Source organism: Crocuta crocuta, unplaced genomic scaffold (genome assembly GCF_008692635.1).
Source record: "Crocuta crocuta isolate KB4526 unplaced genomic scaffold, BGI_CrCroc_1.0 scaffold50, whole genome shotgun sequence".
NCBI lineage: Eukaryota > Metazoa > Chordata > Mammalia > Carnivora > Hyaenidae > Crocuta > Crocuta crocuta.
This window is the reverse complement of record NW_027527428.1, coordinates 5,342,581-5,349,141: the sequence shown is the minus strand read 5'-3', so window position 1 is coordinate 5,349,141 and position 6,561 is coordinate 5,342,581. Positions and strand designations below refer to the sequence as shown.

Here is a 6,561-nt window from a genome sequence, read left to right as displayed (position 1 = left end):
AGTGATTCAAGATTGCAGTCACCTCTTGGGGTGGGAGGAGTTGGGAAGAGGGAAGAGCATAGAGAGCTTTCCGGATAGCAGGACCAGCATTTTCTCTTCCAAGATGGGAGGCATATGAAGATACAGATATCTTAGCAAAGGAAAGGTTTGAAAATAACTTAAAATAATAGTAATATATTAGTATTACTAATATATTCATATACTAATATAGTAGGGACTCAGTTTAGCATAACGGGGAACAAATGAATTCCAGAAGGGTTTGTCCCCTTTCTACCCCCTCCCCCCCCATGCAGAACGGAGTGTTCAGCAAATTTCCATTCGGTTTTTTAAAAAGGTGATTTAACAGATGTGTTTATGATTTGTTTGTGCGTTCAGGAAAGCTCTCTGACAATAGCCGCAAGAAACTAGTAATAGTGATTGCTGGGCAGGGAATGCAGAACAGAGGTGGGAGGGACACTGTGTACACAATCTGAGTTTTTTCTCTGGCACACCTGTTAACCGGCGCGGGGCCCTGCGACCGGGGATGGCTGCGCCCACGCCGAGGCTGAGGGCGCGGGCCCGCAGGGCACTGGCCTTCCTCCAGCCCTGGGTCCCTTCACTGCTACCAGGCTTTGTCCATGATTTCTAAAATGGGCATCTTTGCAGGGCTTGGGGGCAGAGGGCAGGGATGTGCGTTAAAATAGCTCAGGGGCCGGGAGGGTACCGAAGAAACAGGACGAACGAGATACCCTTATTTGGGACACTCCAGCTTGCAGCCCTGAGCCCAGGGCTTTGCTCTGGAAATCGATGAGCCTTCCAACGTGGCGGATTTCAAGAGCGGAGGAGAGGGGCTTTCTCTGATAAGGAGGGCGGCAGTAAGGGGTCCCCGCCTCCNGACAGCTGCGCCCGTGGCCGCCGCGCCTCTCCTCGCGACGGGCCCGCGCCGCCCCCCTCTCACCCCGCCGCGTCCTGCCCCTGGCCCTCAGCCTCCGAGAAACGGCCCCCTTCTTCCGACGGGCGGCGGACACTCCACCCTCCGACTTGTGAGACCCCTACCCTGACAGACTTGCACGACTCTCACGGGCTCTGACTAGCGCGGGACCCCAGTCCCTTCCGATTCGTAGGACTCACACGGGCTCTGACTGGTGCAGGACACCTCCCCCTCTGACTGGTGGGACTCTCGGGACACCTCCCCCCCCGACTGGTGGGACTCACACCCCCTCCGACTCTCGGGGCACCTCCCCCCTCTGACTGGTGGGACTCACACCCCCTCCGACCGTCGGGACACCTCCCCCCTCTGGTGGGACTCACACCACCTCCGACTCTCGGGACCCCTCCCCCCTCTGACTGGTGGGACTCACCCCCCCTCCGACTCTCGGGACCCCTCCCCCCTCTGACTGGTGGGACTCACCCCCCCTCCGACTCTCGGGACCCCTCCCCCCTCTGACTGGTGGGACTCACCCCCCCTCCGACTCTCGGGACCCCTCCCCCCTCTGACTGGTGGGACTCACCCCCCCTCCGACTCTCGGGACCCCTCCCCCCTCTGACTGGTGGGACTCACCCCCCCTCCGACTCTCGGGACCCCTCCCCCCTCTGACTGGTGGGACTCACCCCCCCTCCGACTCTCGGGACCCCTCCCCCCTCTGACTGGTGGGACTCACCCCCCCTCCGACTCTCGGGACACCTTCCCTCTCTGACTAGTGCAAGACACCTCCCCCTTCTGACTAGTGTGGGACATCGCCACTTCTGACCCTACGGGGCACGTTCCTTTCCTGACTCGTGGGACAGCTGTCCCTTCCTGCCCCACTGCTGTCTACCCTTCCTGTGATTGCCTGGCCTCTCCTCCCCTCTCAGACTGGCACTTTACCACCCCTGCAGCATGCCAGCCCCCCAACCCAGGCCTTCCTCTCCTTCCCCTCAGCGCAGCTCACCTTCCTTCCCTTTGCCCCCAAACCGCCCTCCACCCCTGCCCTCTGCCCGCTGTGGCCTGACCTTTACCCCTGGCTTCCTCACCCCTGTTGCTCGGTGCCTTTCCTTTGCCCTCTGTGCCGCCAGGCCTGGCAGGCCCCACGCGCTCCCAGTCCCCCTTCTGCCTGCCAGATACACCTTTCTCGCGAGCACCTCGGTGTCCCCAGGAAACTGGTGCCTCTCAGCACAGCAGCTCCATCTGTCGTTCTTGTGCCCGAGTGTGTGCTCGCCGGCTGTCCCTACCACGTCTTCCGCAGCGCACACACTTGGGGACGAGCATCTGCCGACGTCCACCGGCTCTCGCGGGCCCTTCAGTGTAAGGACCCACACTTGGCAGGAGCCTAGAGTGTGTGCAGCCCCGCCTGGCCCGTCCTTGTCCTCGCAGGAGCTGTGTGGGGAAGCCCTTCCCAGCCGCTGCAGCCCCCGCCCCCAGCTCGCGGCCCCAGCCCGCAGGCCTCTCAGCGGGCACAGCGGGGCTCCTTCCAGAGCAGCTGGTGGCCTCCCCAGGGCCCCTCCCCGATGGCCTCAATGAGCCTTCTATTTAGGCCTCAAGGGCCCTGCTGAAAGATACATTGACGGGCCGGGCGCCTCCCGTCTGGACCCGGGAGGAGCGCCTCTCCTGTGCGGGCCCGCGTCTTCCAGGAGGGGACTCAGGTGAAGCGGAGACTTGTTCAGGCGCCGTTGGGCAGTGCTCTGGAGACAGAGGGGTCTCAGTGCTGTCACGGGGTTTCCGTCCAGGGCAGCCGCATGGCAGGGCACTGGAGACAGTCCTATACCCTTAGGTGTGTGGCCGCCCCACCGTGCCCCGGGGTCCCTCGGAGGAGCTGTAGGCCTGAGCACTTGGGCCCTGTGCGAGGGGCCCTCCCTCTCCCTAGAGCTGTAGCCCAGATGCAGCGCAGGCTTCCGCGGCCCACAGCGCGTAGCAGACGTTGCTTCAAGCAACTGCTACTTGAGGAAATGTTTGCCCACGAGTCTAACTGTACGCAACCCGCCTGCTTCCCTGAGCCACAGAGGGAGTGAGGACGGACCCCGAGTGCTTCAGGGACAGGTCCCGCTCCCTGCATGTGGCCCTCGAGGCAGGCTCACAGATACACCCCCTTTCATCAGAGTCTGAAGCCTGTCTGGGCAGCTACATGGCAGTCCCCGTGGCGACCCTATAGAGCAGGTGTGTAGCTCCTCGAAGGGACTAGCTTGGTCCAGGGTCCCGGAATGGATCAGCACTGGGACAGGGAGTCTGCCGCTGGGTTTGCAGACATGCGTGGGGTGGTACCTGGGGCCCTGGAAAGACAGTTCAAAAAGTGCCTCTTTCCTTTCACAAACACCCTGGACGGTGGAGATTTTCTGGAAGGCTGTGGTTAAACAGCAACGCTGAGGGAACGTAAAACGTTTATTTTGATGTTGATTTTCCTTCTTGGGAAACCAAGACAATTACTTAGAAACAGAGAAATCCCAATCGTAGAGCAATCTGGGGGTACATTCCGTTTTCTCTTTTGGTCTGCGCTTCCTTTGACTCCCACTTGTTTATCTGTAATCAATGCAGGAATTAAGGGGGACTCGCAGCTTGGGGTTCCCAAGCAGAGCGCCCTTCTGTCTGTGTTCAGCCGGGAGAACAGGCCGGGGGGCCCGACGCAGGAGTGGGGATTCGGACGGCATTGTGCCCACACCGGTGACAGGGTGGAAGCGACTGTCAGATCAGAGCACAACCGGAATGGCCCGTGGGGTCCGGCAGGGCTGCCGCTGACTGCGCCCCGGGGGCCAGGCACTGAGCGGAGCGGGAGGGAAGGTGGGTCGGGCAGGTGCGACCCCACCGTCCACAGGAGCAGGCCGTGATTTGGGTGGATGGTGGGGCTTTTATCACATCCCCTTATTTTCACGCTGTCTGGAAAACAGCCCTGATAACAAGTAGTGTTGTTGGGCCGCCGCTCTCCACCCGAAGGGTGACTTTTTGCTGAAATTCCTCCTGAAACATGAGCTCGATGGTACAAATCCGTCCACACGGCCCTCCTGTGATGTGTAAATAGACACAGCGGAAGCTCTGAAGCTGTGCATGGGGGGTCCTGGCCCCGGGGAAGCTGGAGCACCTTTCCCTGTTCCCCTTCTGTGGTCGGCAGAACACCGGCCCCGAGATGTCCACGCCCCAGCCCCCGGGACCTGCAGGTGCCTCATGTGGCAGAGGGGGCGAAGGGAGCAGATGGAATCGGGGTGCCACCCAGCTGCCCTTGAAATAGGAAGTGCATCCGGGACGACCCAGGTGAGCCCAGTGTAGTCCCAGGGCACGTGGGCACAGAGTCAGGCGAGCAGCGGGGAGGGGGTGCGGGGCTCAGAGAGACGCGGCATTGCTGCTTTGGGGGTGAGGAGCGCGGGCATCTCTAGAAGTTGGAACCGTCGAGGAAGCGGCTTCTCCCTGGAGCCTCTGAGGGAGCGCAGCCCTGGATTTTAGCCCAGCGGGACCATCAGACGGCTGTCCCGCAGGCCTGTGACACAAGTGTGCAGCGTCCAGGCGCCACACCTGGTCCCCGCAGCCGTAGACACTCACTCCTCTCAGCTAGTGGGCTGTGAACAAGCACACGGCTGGAAAAGTTGTTCTGAACTGTATTTAACCTGACTCAGGAGGCAGCTGTGAGTGCCTGCTGTATGCAGGGAAAGGGGGCAGGAGACCTGACTCAGGAGGCAGCTGTGAGTGCCTGCTGTATGCAGGGAAAGGGGGCAGGAGACCTGACTCAGGAGGCAGCTGTGAGTGCCTGCTGTATGCAGGGAAAAGGGGCAGGAGACCTGACTCAGGAGTCAATTGTGAGTGCCAGCTGTATGCAGGGAAAGGGGGTGGGAGACCTGACTAAGGAGGAGTTGTGAGTGCCTGCTGTATGCAGAGAAAGGGGGTGGGAGATGCAGAATTTAGTAGGATCCAGAATGTGGGCCTTTAAGAAAATGATCTGGGGGGAGGGCCTCAGTCCCTAAAGCTCATGCTTGGCCACTGTGACTTTTTCCTTCTGGTTTCTTGTGCTTCTCCCTCCTCCCCTCCGCCCCGTACAAATTTGAAATGCAGTTTCCTTGCTGAGTGCAAGGCAGAAGAATGCTGTGAACCAGGTAACATTTTCCGGGAGCCTGGCCCCCAGTGGTGTTTCACGTTCGCGTCCCTGACTCATCCGGCACTTGTTCCTGGAGCCGCCCGGAGCCTCGAGCCCTCCCCGCGGTGCTGGTCACTCTGAGGAGCGCAGGGCCAGCGGGCTCAGCTCTTTACTCCAACCAGGAAGTGCACGGTGGCAGCGGGCGCTGCCTGGACGTGCGCTTTCTTGGGACCTTCAGTTCGGAGACCAGAGACGGTGCTGGGGAAGGGGAGGCCGCACTGTGCAGGAGGGCGGCCCGAGGGGGGAGGCAGGGCCCCAGGGGGAGGCAGAGGAGGCCTCCTTATCTCCCGCCGCGCTCGCTCCCTGCCCTTCCTGGATCCTGAAAGGGAGGAGTTTGGGTCTGGCAGCGGCAGCTGTTTGTTCTGGCACCTGTCACACACCTGTCCTGAGGGAGACGGAGAGGAGACCCTCGTGGCTGTGGGCTCTGTCGGGAGTGGCTGCCACCTTGCGTCTCAGCTTCGTGTAGAGTCCCGTGGCGGCTGGAGGATGGCCCGGAAGGTAGGGGTGGCCGCGCTCTCCTGGGGCTCGGCCGGGAGCGTCTCCCTGGCAGTGCCTGGAGTCCCGAATCCAGGGACCCGCTTGGGAGGGGACAGACCCAGTGTCACACCTCGTTGCTTTGGGCCTGTGCTGCAAGGAAGTGCTCGTGACAGAAACCAGAAATGTAGGCGAGGCAGGGAGCCACTCTGGACACCTGTCATACAGAGAGAGGGTGGGGAAGGCAGTGAGGACCGGAGCCCCGGCGGCGGGGGGGAGGTTGTCCCCCACCCCCACTCCGGGTGGCTCTTTCCTGCCGAGTGGCTGGTGCAGGAGAAGGGAGGCCAGCAAGGATGCGGTCCCCCAAGTTTCTGAAGGGAGAGGGCAGGCCCACCAGAGCGGAGATCCTGGGACCTTTTACCGTAGCACCTGGGTTCTGATTTCCCGATCGTGTAGGGTCAGCCCGTTATGCTGCAGATGGTGGAGCTGACGACCTTGTCACAATAAAGCAAATGTTTAAACTGCCCAGAGCTTTGCAGAGCGCGGGCAAGGAGCAAGCCTGCCCAGGCCCTTCTGGGGACCTTTCTGTCCGTTTTACTGTCGCCCTCATGGTGCGTTTCTGCTGGTGTTCATGGCTGGACATTGGGGTTGTGTTGTGTAGTTGTGGTTTTCCTTTGACTACAAATGCAGGCTCCCACTCCGCACCAGGACCCTGGCAGCAAGACCCACGGGTGCCATCAGGTCTGGGTGCTGAGCCAGCCTGGGGTTGGGGGAGCAAGTGGAAAGACACCTGATTTTACCTTCACAAAATACAAGTGATTCCTGGGACATGAACGGAGGGCTGTCTTCAGAGGTCAGGCTTTGACGCAGAGAGAAATGACCCTGGGTGTGAAGCTAAAGGAATTTTTTGGAAGGCACGCAGGGTTCCAGTGTCGTTATCCTGTTCACAGAAGGTGCTGGGGCCCCAGGCTCTCTCCCTGCCGCTCAGGGGTTAGGACCCCGCCTGGCGGGGCAG

General features: G+C 61.0%; 1 protein-coding gene across 1 annotated transcript in view; it reads left to right on the top strand.

Moving 5' to 3' along the window:
- The first annotated feature begins 888 nt into the window (after positions 1 to 888).
- Positions 889 to 6,561, top strand: part of CANT1 (calcium activated nucleotidase 1) — a 13,668-nt gene continuing 7,995 nt past the window's right edge. The window contains exon 1 of the mRNA XM_077755165.1: positions 889 to 1,022. The gene's annotated coding sequence lies outside the window, so the exon portion shown is untranslated. The remainder of the gene's footprint in view (positions 1,023 to 6,561) is intronic.